This window comes from Lampris incognitus, chromosome 10 (genome assembly GCF_029633865.1).
Source record: "Lampris incognitus isolate fLamInc1 chromosome 10, fLamInc1.hap2, whole genome shotgun sequence".
Lineage (NCBI taxonomy): Eukaryota > Metazoa > Chordata > Actinopteri > Lampriformes > Lampridae > Lampris > Lampris incognitus.
In genome coordinates this window covers 9807799-9823761 of record NC_079220.1, presented here as the reverse complement: position 1 = coordinate 9823761, position 15963 = coordinate 9807799, and the positions used below count along the sequence as shown (strand labels likewise).

Sequence of the window (15963 nt, the reverse complement as noted above, 5' to 3'; positions counted from 1 at the left end):
CCATTTTAAAATTGTACTATTAGCTCTAGTGTTCCTCCTTGTGATTGCTATTCTCCTGTGTTTATCCCCATACTTGGATTTAGCCCTTCACCTGTCTCTGCCTCCCTGAGTTCTGCATTTGGGTCCAAACTAACACCAGCCGAGCATAATTGAGATTAACACACAATCTTTTTTTGGTTATTTATTGCCACAATTAATTAAGGCTTGTAGAAAAAAAACACATTAAAAGCTAAATATTCATAAAAGTTTTTTTTTTACAATAGTAATTTAGATAAAACAATATTTTACATACGATCACATAACCCTCTCAGCTCCCAGCTGTTTATTTACAGCTGAGGAGCTTTGAGCATTGTCTATGCCCTATTTACAAAGTTGTTCCAACATTGTCTATTTGCAATATGATTGATTGATTGATTGATTGATTGATTGATTGATTGATTGACTGATTGATTGATTGATTGATTGATTTGATTTTTTTTTCACTCGATGTCACGGATCATGAAATTGCCCAGCCCACATGGGTTTATAAGGCACCATTATTTCTTTAAACAATATAAAATGAAAAGGTATAAACAATGCAGTACACTGACATGAATTACAAATAATAACTAGACCTTCGCTGACATTCATCACAAACAAGCTCCATGTGCCAAAACAGGCAAAAATTGCAACTTTCTTTCCCCATAAAACGGGAAAATGTTAAGATATTTTTACAAATTTCGTCTGGCCCCAAGTACTAAGCCGTATAAGTGTGCTAATAAAATTTTAAAGAAATGTGACTGGTAGAGCGTTCACAAGCAAGCGTCTGTGGTGGCAGCGGATGCTGATACACTAAAACTGCCCCTTCTCCTCGGCCCACCGCTTCTTTTCTGCCTTGTAGAAGGCTGCCTGTCGAAATTCCCCCCAGGTCATTTCAGTGTTCAGTCCACCTGCCCTGTACAGGGACAGCACCTTGGCAGGACAGTAAATGTACTTGCCCACCACAATGGTGGATTGCTGTGAGGCCGTCTACGACCTTCCTCATGGCCTCTGCCCACCGGGTATGGTCCAAGACACACAGAAGCCCGCCTGCCTTGATGGACGTCGCGCGAGAGGCTATGACGGGCAGTGCAGGTGTCACCGGCAGATGTGAACACAAGCAAAAATAACAAATAATAAAGATTAAATATGGCTCTTTCCAGGATAAGTGACATTAGAGAGTTTGGTGAACACCATATACAATAAGTATTTAACAATAAATAAACATACAGCTATTCAATTGTAGATGGCCTTCTTGTACAGCACTTTTATCCGAATCCTGATCTCGAGTATGCATCTCATTCACCAATTACTAGCAGATGTGTAAAATGAGTGATATGAACTTAATTACCTCCATCCATGTCCGACGTCTCGCGTTTGATCGGGGTTGATTGCTGGATTGGCAGGAGCGTGGCCCGGGGCAAGGCTGGAGAAGTCTCACCAAAGATGTCATCCGGCAACTGAGGAAGCGCATGTATTTCAATGAAACGTATCGCTCGAACTGCAGGTGTAAACTGTGTGAGTTTGAAAGCGAGAATTACTGAGCGCTATCGATGCAACTTACGTTCTCTTCGGGTGTAATGAAGGGCTGCTCAGCGACCTGCTGTTCAGCCTCCTCTTCATCAGCCCTCCGGGACCTGTTCTTGAACCAGCCCAGAGGCACAGGGCGACAGCCCGGCTCTACATATTGCAGGCCAAATCTCTCCCCTGTGTCTCTGTGGCTCAAGTGCAGTGCAGGGTATTTGGCGTGGCCCATCGCCCTCTCCGGCGCCACGTTCAACCGCACGATGAGCAACTCGTCGTCCTCCTCCATTACTGTGAAATGGAACAAAGATTTCATTACATATACATTACATACATACTTTATATATATATATATATTTATTTGTATTATTTTGTTTTTATGTTATTCTTGTTGTCTTTATCCCATGTTCTGTGCTGAAATGTGAAAGCACTTTGAGTTGCATTCTCTGTATGAAAGGTGTTATATAAATAAAGCTTTTTTTTATTATTATTATTATTACAAATACCATGGTTAAAGAAAGCAAACCAATAATTATTCATATTTTGTTTATGTTACTAACTTACCTGGAAGATGAGAGGCAGGAGTCAAGGTGGCTGTTGGGGTTGGGGCTGCCATGGCAGGTGCCAGTGGCGCTGGGGAAGTCTTCAGGTGGCTGTGCTGCTTTAACAGGTCCTGCTGTAGCTGCTGCATTTTGCTGTTTGGCACACACTGGTTTTGCATGATGAATGCAGCGTAGCCATCGGCCCTGCTTTCCCAAACTTCCAACCAGGTGCTCTTGGCCCGGGCTCCAAAGCCCACAAGTCTCTCGTCCTCTGAGGACACAACAGGTGCAGGTGTAGTCCAGGAGCTCGCCGGTGTCCTGAAAGCCCCTGGAATACTTGATAAAGGACACTAAGCTGTCCTCACTGTAGCCCTCTGCATGGAAGTGCCCTGATTGTATTTCCTGGTCTACCTTGTTGATGAGGTACAAGACGTAGCCTACGTCATTTTCCAGCAGCCAGCGGAAGGACTTCCCCTTGTATTTTCCAAACTGAGGACAGCACAAACAGGCTCTAACCAGAGTAGAAAAAGAAGTGGGAGGCCGCGTTGCACAACTGAGCAAGAAGATAAGTACATTAGAGTCTCTAGTTTGAGAAACAGACGCCTCACAGGTCCCCAACTGGCATCTTCATTAAATAGTACCTGTTAGAGCCTGTTTGTGCTGTCCTCTGAAGGGAGTAGTACACACCGGTGTAGGAAATCTTCAATTTCTTAGCAATTTCTCGCATGGAATAGCCTTCATTTCTAAGAACAAGAATAGACTGTCGAGTTTCAGATGAAAGTTCTCTTTTTCTGGCCATTTTGAGCGTTTAATTGACCCCACAAATGTGATGCTCCAGAAACTCAATCTGCTCAAAGAAGTGCCCATCCAACCAATCCAACTTGTGGGAGCTGCTTCTGGAAGCGTGGGGTGCAATTTCTCCAGATTACCTCAACAAATTAACAGCTAGAATGCCAAAGGTCTGCAATGCTGTAATTGCTGCAAATGGAGGATTCTTTGACGAAAGCAAAGTTTGATGTAAAAAAAATCTTATTTCAAATACAAATCATTATTTCTAACCTTGTCAATGTCTTGACTCTATTTTCTATTCATTTCACAACATATGGTGGTGAATAAGTGTGACTTTTCATGGAAAACACGAAATTGTTTGGGTGATCCCAAACTTTTGAACGGTAGTGTATGTAACAAAACAGAATATGTATTCAGTAACTTTCAGATATATGTAACAACAGAATTTTTATGCAGTAACTTTTAACAATGCAAACGGGAGCGAGATCTCTTATTGAAATACAATAAATTACACTTGTGAAACAGATGTAATTAGAGAAAAAAGTCCTGTTACCCTTTATAGTTAAGGTAGATAAAGGTCTCAGTCACATTTGAGTAAAATAATCCTATTTCTATAAATGTCATAGGATCTTTTTTTTAAAGATATTTTATTTTCACGGACCCCTTGCAATTACACCACGGACCACTAGGGGTCCGCGGACCCCCGGTTGAGAAACACTGCCATAGAGAATGAACGGGAAAATGTAAGAGAGTTAAGCTTAGCTATAGAAGGCTGCCGCGCGCGGGCGCCCGTTATTTTCACGTGTTGCACGCATGCGTGGTTACGTGGTGCTTCACTACTACGCGATTACATTGGCGACCTGTGCAACAGCTCAGAAACAATCGTTACCATTGCCGACGCGTTATAACGTCGCTAATGACAATTTATCAGCTATTTCTTAGAGCCAAAAAAAATCAGCTATATTCAATTCAATTCAATTTTATTGTCATTAAAAACAATGTGCAGTTACATGTTAAAAATGAAATGAGGGCTGTGGCTTCACCAATCAGTGCAAGACAGACACAGACAAATACAGCAAACACAATCACTCATATATGTTCGGAATGTGTGTGTGTGTGGTGTTAGTGTGTGTGTGTGTGTGTGTGTGTGTGTTAGTTAGTGTAGATAGCGGGACCGAAAACTAAAGCATTTATGATCCTAATACTTTTTGGAGGTGGTAGGTATTGTTCCAAAGGGTACGGGAAAAATCCCAGAAAATTAAAATTATGCATAATTATGCATAAATATACAAAATATGCATTTTTCTAAAAATGGCTAAAAACCACTTTTCTCGGCATTTCAGATGATTCTGAGCATCTTTGATTTTTTTTCACCTATATAAAAAAAAATTCTGGGACTTCGAAATGTTCTGGCATTATGCAAAATATATGCATTTTTGCAAAAATGCACTTATGATCCTAACTTTTTTTGGAGGTGGCAGGTATTGTTCCAGAGAGGACCAGAAAAATAGCAGAAAATTAAAATAATTATGCATAATTATGCATTTTCTAAAAATGGCTAAAAACCACTTTTCTCGGCATTTCAGATGATTCCGAGCATTTGGGGGGGAGGGAGTTGGAGTGGGGAGGGGGGGTTGGGGGCAGGGGGAAGGCGGTTAGCTGGCAGGATGAAGAGGAGGGAGATTTAGACGGGTGGATAACCAAACCGCTACATTGTAGCGGGGTTCTTCTAGTATAAGATACCAAACCGCTACATTGTAGCGGGGTTCTTCTAGTATAAGATACCAAACCGCTACATTGTAGCGGGGTTCTTCCAGTATAAGATATGCACACATGAAGACTAAAGCTAAAGATAAGTTAAAAGGGAGATATGACAGCAATGGAGCTCACGTTTATTAAAAGAAAAAAGTTCACGCTGCAGCTGCTTTAAAGAAATCCCACTTTCAGAGCAGACGCCGCCACTTCGGCGGTTTATGTTGACAGCTTTCATGAAGCGTCGTGTTCAAACCGAGTTAGTTACTGGACCGGAAGAACTGTCACCACGTGACCCCCATAGCGCGAGTGAGGGCCTCCTGTTTTTCAGTCATCGGCGAAAGGAAGAAAGATGGCGGCTCTGCGCGGACCGACACCGGGGTACCGTTTTGAGCTTTCCCAGCCAAACCGAGACCGGGGACTAACTGGACTACGGCTTCCTAATCCTCGCTTGTTGCCGTTACTCGGATTTCCGAAGGGCTTGCGTCGACGGCCAAAAAATAAGAGATCGAAAATAATAGATTTTGCCTATCATGAGAGGGAGAAGGGGCAGGCCGCCCAAACCCCTGACGTTACCCCCAGAAGAATCGTCCGCGGCACCGGTGCGTGGTTTAAGACCAAGGAGGAATCTGAAACCGAGACTGAGAGACAGCGGCGATGAGGACATCGAGAGCCCCAAAAGGGACCCCGCCAGGGCGACCAGGGGGAAAAGAAAGGGCCGACCGGGCGCGTCAACCCGGGGCAGGGGAAGAGGCAGAGGTGGCGGCAGAGGAGGTCGTGGAGGGAGGCGGACGGCTCTCTCCAAAACGGTGGTCTACGACGACCACGAGAGCGAGGACGACGACGACGCTGTCAGTTTGAGATCCCTTATTGTTCTAGTTCAGCATCATACATGGTCATGTGCACGACCGTTAAATGCTGTTGCACTTAGCATCTAATGCTAGCTCAGCAGCTAGCCTAGCATGTTTTGTCATTGCAATTTGGCGCACTCAAGCTGAACTGTCACATGCGTGATGCACACTTGCGTACAGCATTTAGGATCCTGTCAAATCACCCCACCCCCACCCCCTCCCCAAAAAATGGTTAAAGAGGTTATGACATGTTTTCTGATTAACGTTTAACTTAGGGCTAGGAGGGGCTAGGAGTATAATTGTAGGTGTATGACACGGTGTCAGATCCAGACTCAGCCAATAACGTGCTTTGATCCACGTAAATCCAGTTTACTACTACTATGACTGTTACTACGACTATTAATGCGATTTTGAGTCATGATTTACACCTCCAGTGTCGGTTAATACATGACCGCAGTTGGCTCCAAGCATGAACTAAAACATTTTGGGCCACTGAAACACAGTTACATAAACTGATTTTTGTTGTTGTTGTTTTTAGAGACAAATGGGATTTATTATACAGCCACTCTGAATTTCTTTAACCCCGACAGACTCATTATAGCCTTGTAATATCACATAAAGCTGAAACGGGGTCATATTAAAACATTGGCATAAAGATCATATTCATCTGAAAACGAAGGGAGCATTAATAGCTGTTCCCAAAGATCTTTGGGTGTAGTTAAATGACAGTCTCATCATGATTCACAGATCTTGCTCTTAATCCAACAGGGAAGACGCTGCGGACAACCCGACCTCACAGTCCTATCCTGGAGGTGGAGATCCCTCCCCTTGAGTGTCCAGAAACCTCTGAAGATCTCCTGATACCAAGTGAAGAGCGTGTCAACGTTGCCTCCATCTATGTTTTGCGCAACTTCAGCACAGTGCTACGGCTCTTCCCATCTGTTTTGAGGACTTTTGTGCAGCACTGGCTGATCAGGAACAGTATACTTTAATAGGAGAGACCCACATTACCCTGCTAAAGGCCATAATGCGTGAAGAAGACTCTTCCAACACCACCTTCGGCCTTGCCGACCTCAACGACAACGTCAACTCCACCCTATACTTCATTGACGGCATGACATGGCCTGAGGTTTTGCGATCTTACTGTGAGAGTGACCAGGAGTACCACCGTGTCCTGCCATACCAGGAGTTGGATGATTACCCCTATGGCCCTCTGGAGAGCAAAATCAAGGTATTGTAATTTTTAGTTGACCAGTTCCTCACCACCAACATTGCCCGTGACGAGTTGATGTTAGAGGAGGTGGTGCTGTATGATGACCTCTGCTGTGTCTGCCATCACCTAGGGGACCTGCTCTGCTGCGAAACCTCCTCAGCAGTGTACCACCTGGAGTGTGTGAAAATGCCACTGTAGGAGGTTCCAGAGGATGAGTGGCAGTGTGAGGTCTGTGTGGCACACAAGGTACCTGGTGTTCCAGACTGTGTGACTGAGATGCAGGAAAACAGGCCCTATATCTGCCAGGAGCCCATCGAATATGACCGCCACCAGAGAAAATACTGGTTCTTCAACAGAAGGATAATTGAGTAAGTTTTGAACCACCCTGGCCCTCATCAGTCACTCGTTCTTTTAAAATTACCTGTCAGACTGTCATGTCTTTATTTATTTTGAATGATACAATATATTAAGGTGACGCAGTGGTTAGCACAGTCGCCTCACCGCAAGAAGGTTCTGGGTTTGAGCCCCAGGGTAGTCCAACCTTGGGGGTTGTCCCGGGTCGTCCTCTGTGTGGAATTTGCATGTTCTCCTTGTGTCTGCGTGGGTTTCCTCCAGGTGCTCCAGTTTCCTTCCCCAGTCCAAAGACATGTAGGTCAGGTGAATCGGCATTACTAAATTGTCCCTAGGTATGAATGTGTGTGTGTCGGCCCTGTGTGATGGCCTAGCGGCCTGTCCAGGGTGTCTCCCCGCCTGCCGCCCAATGACTGCTGGGATAGGCTCCAGCATCTCCGTGACCCTGAGAGCAGGATAAGCGGTTCGGATAATGGATGGATAGTTCAGGGCATGTACTTTTATTATGATAAAAGAGTCACCTACTTTTTTTGCTTACAGTAAAGAAATGCCGTCTGTCGTTGCCTATCTCAACAGTGATTGTTCCAGCTCTGAAACTGAGGAGCTTGAGGAGACCCTTTTCTGGATTTTTTTGTAAAGGAGAATTTTACTATGCCTCTAGATAATATCAGTTATCTCACTGAAACAACTTCAGTTGGTCTGTGAGACTAAAGATTTAGGCCTAACTCACCGATGCTGTTTGTATGTTTCGCATCATTGGTATCCGTATAATTTGCATGGCATTTAAATTTAGTTTCTTTGCTATAACAAATTCATTTGAGAGAAACTAATTTTCCACCTCTTTGTTCAAGAACTTTTAAACTAGAGGAAGCAGTTTATAATGTCTCGGCAAATACAGTTTGGGTACTGTAAACATTAGCTGCACCTTGCAAGATTCTCACTATCATTTTGGGCATTATGAAAAAGGAATATAGGACTGTTCATTTATGCAGTAATCAGAATGATGGGTTATAACATACTGTTTGGTGTGATGTTTTATCCAAGGTTAGATCAACGATGGATGTGCAACATATTTTTACTGTTAAAGAGTCGTTATGTTTTGAGCATACCAATGATTCACCCATCCATCCATTATCCAAGCCGCTTATCCCAATTGGGGTTGCGGGGATGCTGGAGCCTATCCCAGCAGTCATTGGGTGGCAGGCAGGGAGACACCCTGGACACACCGCCAGTCTATCACAGGGCCCTATTTCAGCAGCTCAGATATATTCTGCATTTCAAAATTCAATACCTCCCCTAGATCTTAAATCTCCTCACTAGATTTGAGGGTTTTGGTTGGTGTTCAGTATTATTTATGTTGATAGTCAAATATGTTGATAGTCAGCCCACGGTAAATATGTTGTTACCGTTCTGATAAATTGGAATAGATATTTCAATACAGAATACATAAAGAAGAAATATGTTAAATATATTCTGAGATTCAACTTGATTCACACCCACGTTGGGTGTGAATAACTAGGATTCTGGCCATTAATATCACACAAATCATTCAGCTGTGGTGCTGTTTGGGAGTAAAAAAAATTTACTCGAATAAGGATGAGTTAATGCTATGATTTTTCTTAAAATTATATGTAATGGTAATTATTGATTTGTCACCTCACCCATGCCCTAGTGAGGAGGACAGGGAGCATGAGAGGGGAATAGGTCTGGTACTGCAGCACTAAGGCACAACTTGGGGAGCTCATGGAGTGCCTGAAGAGGAGGTGCAGGCTCACATGGACATCACAGAGGACCTCACTAACAAGGTTCGTGGAAACAATAAGGCCTTCCTCACTGCTGTAAATGGTATGCCATTGTTTTTGCTTTCGTTTTATTTTTTCAGACTTTACCATCTCAAAAGGGATGTCTACCACACCTTTTGGACTTTATCTTGCGAAGGATAATAGTTGGTGTGGTCCACTGGTTCTCCATTTAGCCAGGATATTCCAATACAGCATTCCCTGTGTTGGTTTTGTGTGGAAAATGGAGCAGAATAACATATAGACACAGGGAGATACAAAGAGTTCCCTGACTGGTGCTCGTCACTTGGATGCACTCTGCTGTTGACTTGGGCTATTTCATATGATGACATGACAAGGGAATTTATTTATTTACCCCCCCCCTTTTTCCCCCACTTGGCCAATTACCCCACTCTTCCGAGCCATCGTGACATCTGCTCCACCCCCTCTGCCGATCTGGGGAGGGCTGCAGACTACCACATGTCTCCTCTGATACATATGGAGTCGCCAGCCATTTCTTTTCACCTGACAGTGAGGGGTTTCGCCAGGGGGACGTAGCATGTGGGAGGATCACGCTACCCCCCCCCCCGGAACAGGCGCCCCGACCGGCCAGAGGAGGTGCTAGTGCAGCGACCAGGACACATACCCACATCCGGCTTCCAACCCGCAAACACGGCCAGTTATGTCTCTAGGGACGCCCGACCAAGCCGGAGGTAACACAAGAGATTCCAATCGGCATTCCCTGTGTTGGTAGGCAATGGAATAGACTGCCACGCTACCCGAATGCCCCTGGGAAATTATTTTTTATATCGCTGATCTGGCAGTCAGTGATTAAGATTTGTGTGACTTAGGCTTTGTGTGTGTGTGTGTGTGTGTGTGTGTGTGTGTGTGTGTGTGTGTGTGTGTGTATGTGTGTGTGTGTGTGTGTGTGTGTGTGTGTGTGTATATGTGTGTACACTTGTCCATGTGTCCTGCGGGGTTACATTCCAACATACTCTTATCTAAACTCCAGATAGTTGTGCTTCTACCATCAGGCAGTAGTGTGCAGCTGAAATGTGAGATGCTGCTCTCTCCTGCTCCTGCTGCTACTCTCCCAGACAGCATTTAACTGTCCCTGCCCCCCGCTTTGTTCTGTAGGGAGAGCGGTGAGAAGACTTTATGATTGATTTTATTAGCAATATCTTTTGCTGTTTGACCGGCTTTTCTCTCTGCACTATAAACTACAGTTTATGAAACCCGGCCCCTGAGGGAATGGGGCCCACTGGTAAAAAGAAAGTCCTTCCTTGCCGGTTTTCACATTATCACCCTTTTCAATTTCAGTGTTGCCTCACGTTTAAGCCTCACGTTTAAATTGAATCTGGTGGATCAAGAATGGCTTAACCTTGGGGGGGGGGGGGAAAGGATTCTTGCTATCATTTAATCAGATGCAGGCTTTTCTCGTGCTCTAGTTTCTGGTTTTGGACTCCAAAAGTTTTTTGTTTTTTGTTTTGCTTTGCTTTACTTTTTTCCATTCAAAGTGGAAAGTGAGCTGTTAACATGCTTCATTATCTGAATATCACATATCATATACATGAATCATACGTTTGATCTCACTCCGAGAGACAGCGCATTCTCACTTCTCACTCTAGCACCAACCACGGGGGTCTGGGTTCCTTCTGCTGAGACAAAGAGTTTTTGCCTGGAAAACACACCTGCTACCTCAACCACAAAGAGCAGAATCTGCCCTTGTAACAACTTGGATGCAGCTCCGAGGTCTCTTAAATTGGGACGCTAGCTAGTGCAATTGTATAGCTTTTCATGGCATTGCACTCAGAAAGCAAACGTTTGTCTACACCACTAATAGCAAGCAAGCAAAATTTTATTCATATAGTGCTTTTAAAAACATGCAGTTAGAAAGTGCTTTACACTCAATACACAAAATATGAATAAATATATTGACTATAAAACATGGTATAGGGAGTATCAGGCCAAGCTAAAAACGAAATAAAGCAGAAGGCAGGGGTGGGGGAATCCATAAAAAAGCTTTCCTGAAAAGATGGGTTTTTAGAAGCGGCTTAAAACAGTCCAGAGATTCAGCGAATGGAATAATGGAATAATCTTCCCCAACCCATGTTGGGGAAGATTATTCCAGAGGCTTGGGGCTAAAACTGCAAAGGTCACCTTTTGTTTTGCAGTTGGAGTGAGGGATGGATAAAAGACCGAGTTCTGAGGATCGTGGGGGGTCGGGAAGTGGAACGAGAAGATCAGAAATGTAATTGGGGGCAAGATCATGCAGTGCTTTAAATGTAATCAATAAGATTTACACATTATTCTGAATTTTATGGGAAGCCAATGGAGGGATGCAAAAATAGAATAAGCTTTGTTATTGTGCTAACTGTATTTTTTTCTGGAACTGACAGAGGAGTACAATGAGACGGTCAAGAGTGGCAGAACAGCAGCGATAGGACAGGAGTCCAATAACCTGATACCTATGGGCAGCAAGGAGGTAAGTCATGTAATGTTCACTCTCATGAACAGAATTCTGATTGCAAGTCATTTACGCTGCATTGGAGGGGGAAAAAGCATTGAATTGAAGATAAACTTTCATTCCCCCTTCTCACTGTTAACCTTTAGATAATATTGCCTCTCTGCGTTTCTCAGCCGTCTCCTGCAATGTCTGACAGCGAAGCCTCCCGATCCAGTACTGTCAAAAAGGACCATGTGAAGACCAACAGGAACAGCTTGTTCAAGCTGGGCCAGGAGGGCAAATACAGAGTCTACCACAACCAGTACAGCACAAACGTCCTTGGCCTCAATAACCACCAGCATCGGGAGGACAGTGACAAGAGGCAGCACCTCTCCCACAAGTTCAGCTTGACCACTGCTTCCAGGTTGAAGTGGAATGGCTCCATCCATGGGGTCCAGAGTCTTCACCATCTCCACCTTGCATCTTACCATCATCCAGCTGGAGACCAACATCCCTGCACCTTTTATGCATCCAAACTGGGCTTCACACCGGTATGAGAGTGGACCCTCTGCCTGTGCATGAATTTATGCGATACACCAAAACAGGTGAGACTTTATGAGGTTTTCTGTACAGCTTAATGTGACAACTGATAGTTCTCCTTGAAGAAATTCGTCTTATCGCTTGCACACATTCATGGAGAGGTCAGAGTGCAGGACCATGACATGGTTGCTTTGACCCATGTCCCCTTGTTAATTCTGTACACACTTGGCATGTAATGCAAAAGACCAGGTTCTATGCAGTAGTATTGGGGGGGTTTTTCACCACCAAACAACTGACTCTTACATTTTCTGATGTGCCAAAACTGCAAGAAAGGGTCAGGATGTGTTGTGCATTGATTTGTACATGTCTGTATTTCTGTATTTCTCAGGTCTAACTGGAACAAAGCAGTACAGATGTGCAGTAAAGCCAGGGAATTTGCCTTGGCCACCCTCGAGTGTGCCATCAAACCAGTGGTCATGTTGCCTGTATGGAAGGATTCTCTTTGACACACAAGGTAATTAGTGGAACAAACCCTGCTGCTGGGAATGGATGCCAATAAAGTACACTTTAAAAACAGCTTTGTGCTGCATATACAATAGGACAATTTTTGTTTTGGACAGGGGCTAGTTTGCTTTGTTCATTTATCTTCTACAAAGATACACTGCAAAAAAAAGCACTATTAGAAAGAAGCCACATTTTCTTTAATGTGGTAAAAGTCAGTGTCAAGCAAAAAAATCTGCCAGTGGGGAAAGCAAAATTTTCTTGGTAAGAACTCTTGAAACTAGTATAAAATTATAGCCACTGGAAAACTTAAAATTAGACAAGATTTCTAACTAAAATCCTTAAAATAGAACTGTTTGGCTTGTTAGAAGCAACTACAATGCAAATATTTTAGATAAACTTGGTTAAATTGAGTAAGTTTGTCTTTTATTCTTTAAATTAGCTTATATACATAGGACAAAAAATAAAAAGCCTTGTGCTCCATGGCTATGTACAACAGTCAAGGCACACACATAACGTGACTTTACTAGTCAGACCGAGATAATCAACTGAATGTTAAACTAAATAAAAGGCCATTATGTACTTGGCTAGTATTGATATCATGTAGTTAGCAATTAGGGCTAATGGCTTAGCATTGGAGGTGGAGTTAGCCATCATTGAACAACAACTGAAGTGTTATGCAAACACACTCTACCCCATGATAAACTGCTCACAACACAGACCCCCCCCCCCCATAGACACACACATAGACTAACAGCATATGGGAGATGTTCCTCAGTTTTAAAGTGCTGGTCAACTTAGTTAGCCAGCAATTTTATTCACTCACTGGACAGTCCAACAAACCTAATCTAGGAAAATGTGACAACCCTGGAATACTTTCCCTAGTTATGGTTATTGAGGGTATTATATTGTAGCTCGTTGGCTCTCCAAAAAGGCAGCTGCTTCAGCCAGAGTGTTGAACTCATGCCTGGTACCATCTGCTATCACACGGAGCTTAGCAGGAAAAAATAGGCTAAAGCGGAGCCCTGCTTTTTTCAGTTTGGCCTTGATAGGCGTGAAGACAGCTCTATTTCTGGCTACCTCAGCACTTTAATCTGTATAGATGTGGATCTCCGAGCCCCTGTAAAACAGGAGACCTTTCTCACGTGCAAACTGCATTATTTTTTGCTTCATCTGGTGTATACAGGCTAGGTGCGCAGTCCTGTCTCCTCTGTGTTATGGTTTTACATGACCAGAAGACTCGACTTAGCTGATGAATATACAGAGACTTGACTTTGACTGCATGAGATGACTTTATTAACGACAACCCGTGCTGCATACACATATACTGATTGCATGGCCGGACGAATCACAAGCAGAGTTACTCCACCTCCACACCATCAGCTTCCATATTAGTATCAGTGAGCGGCACTATATACTACATCCTCCTTTCTCAATATGATAGTTACACTTCAACATTGCTATAATGAAGATCTGTTTAGGACTGAACTTTGTGTCTCATTACTGTTATTGTCTAACTCACACATTTGCTTTAACATACCAAATGAACTTGCTGCTCAAATAGTACAGATGATGTGTAACTCTTCTGTCAAATATGGCAATGGCTAATCAGTGTCTGAGAGCATAATATTGTGTCTTCTCCCTGCAAAGAATATAGCATACTATATGTGTGTGTGTTTTATTATGTATTATATTATTTTATTTTATAAGACAAGCAGGTCAGGTGAATCGGCTGTGCTAAATTGTCCCTAGGGGTGTGTGTGTGTGTGTGTGTGTGTGTGTGTGTGTGTGTGTGTGTGTGTGTGTGTGTGTGTGTGTGTGTGTGTCTGTCTGTCTGTCTGTCTGTCTGTCTGTCTTTCTGTCTGCCCTGTGATGGCTTGTCAGCCTGTCCAGAGTGTTTCCCCACCTGCCGTCCAATGAAATAATAAAATAAATAGATCCAGCTCAAAATTAGCTGCAATGTCTTAGTAAGACAGAGAAAGATAAAATATGCTTTTCTTACACCAAAAAAAAATGCTTGACAAGATTATTTTTCTTTTTGGGGCAAAAAATTAGATGAATTTCCTAGAAATAAGGCATTTATACTTTCTTGAAATGTATTTTTTGTAGTGTTGTTGTGATTTTAGGTTAAGGTAGTGTAGCTCACACTACACAGCTCAAAACAGCTGGACCATAGTCTCACAGACAACAACCCTCCCCCTATCTTCCCCTCTTTGGTTTCTTTCTTTTGCCCAGACTACATCACATGACCTCCATAGAACGGGAGGAAAAGGAGAAGGTGAAAAAGAGAGAAAAGGTTGGAGGATGAGGAGACAATGCAGCAGGCCACCTGGGTGAAGTACACCATCCCCATCAAACACCAGGTAAGGCTCTCATGCCTTACATCTGCCAGCTAGGAGGTTGGTGAAGAACACTTAAGGGCTGTTACAAATAAAGTCATTTTAAGCCACTAGATGAGCTAGCACATGGTTTCTTTTCCAGCTAGTTAAACAGGTAGTTAAGGGGAGGGGCTTTTCTTTGTTGCCAAGCAACTATTAAAAAGCAGCTATTAGTTCTATTGCTAAAAATTAGCATGTATTTAGCGCTTGGAGCACCAAGCACTCTGCTTTTGGTGTGTGACTTCCATTTAAGATGATGAAAAAAGGAGTTTTTCATCGCCTGCATCTTAAGGTCAAATATTTGATGACCTTGTGGGATTATAGTTAACATTTACACTCCCAAGTAAGATTGACTGTGCAATCACATGTACATTGGCTGAAGGGAAAATTACTAAATGGACTGACGATGCCCTTTGTCAGAAGGCTTTATTAAATCCTCGTAACTGATCCCTTGTCTTCTTTCTGTCTGTTTAGGTGTGGAAGCAGAAAGGGGAGGAGTACAGGATGACTGGTTATGGGGGTTGGAGCTGGGTCAGTAAGACCCATGTGCCACACTTTCTTCCAAGATTACCAGGGAATACAAATGTCAACTACCGTAAAGAGCTGGAAGGTAAGCGTTGGAAGTGCCAGAGTTGTCAACACTTAAATTTGTTATGCTTAGCTTTTCCTAGCCAGCATCCACCTGATGCTTGCAGTTTGTGCTCATGTATGTTTATTGATTTATTCAGCAGCTAAAACATGCAAGGAAAACCCAGGCAGTCTTGAAGATTCACTGAACACTGACAAACAAACAGCTCAGGGCACTGTGGACATCGTCAAGGAGCAAACATCCTGCACTGTGACATCTCAGAGCACCTCATTAGTGGAGGGCCAGACCGGAGGCACGAATGAAAAAGAAAGGCTCACAGAGAAAGAAAAGGCAAGAAATGCGGCTGAAAATACTGGGGGGGGGGGGGGGGGGGGAGTTCCTCTGAGCCCAACAAATAAGCCCAGCGACTCGACCAGTGAAAAGAAAGATGACTGAAATCTATTGATATCTCCCCATGTATTATCTGCTCTTATCTGTTTTCAATTAATAAAATGCAATTATTAAAAAATGAGAAATTCTCTGTGTGGTCTTTTTATCATTGTACCACCACATTGTTACACCAGTGTTACCAAATTGGGCTACTTTGATTGGGTGGGTAAAAAGGGCTCTGATAAACATAATTATTATTACATACATACACTGGACAGACAGCGAAACCTTCTACTAAATGGCAGTAAAAAAAAAGGGGGGG

The 15963-nt window shown here is 43.3% G+C and overlaps 1 long non-coding RNA gene across 3 annotated transcripts; it reads left to right on the top strand.

The window, feature by feature from the left end:
- Positions 1–4934: 4934 nt before the first annotated feature.
- LOC130119495 (uncharacterized) lies at positions 4935–15622 on the top strand. 3 transcript variants are annotated; one of them, XR_008810850.1, is made up of 10 exons: positions 4935–5476; positions 6245–6707; positions 6820–7057; positions 8713–8845; positions 11218–11303; positions 11459–11869; positions 12193–12318; positions 14541–14668; positions 15158–15293; positions 15415–15622. It is a non-coding gene; the product is annotated as an uncharacterized LOC130119495 (long non-coding RNA). The 3 variants fall into 3 exon arrangements; XR_008810848.1 differs by having other exon boundaries at positions 15412–15622; XR_008810849.1 differs by having other exon boundaries at positions 14541–14704; positions 15412–15622.
- The last annotated feature ends 341 nt before the right edge of the window (positions 15623–15963 follow it).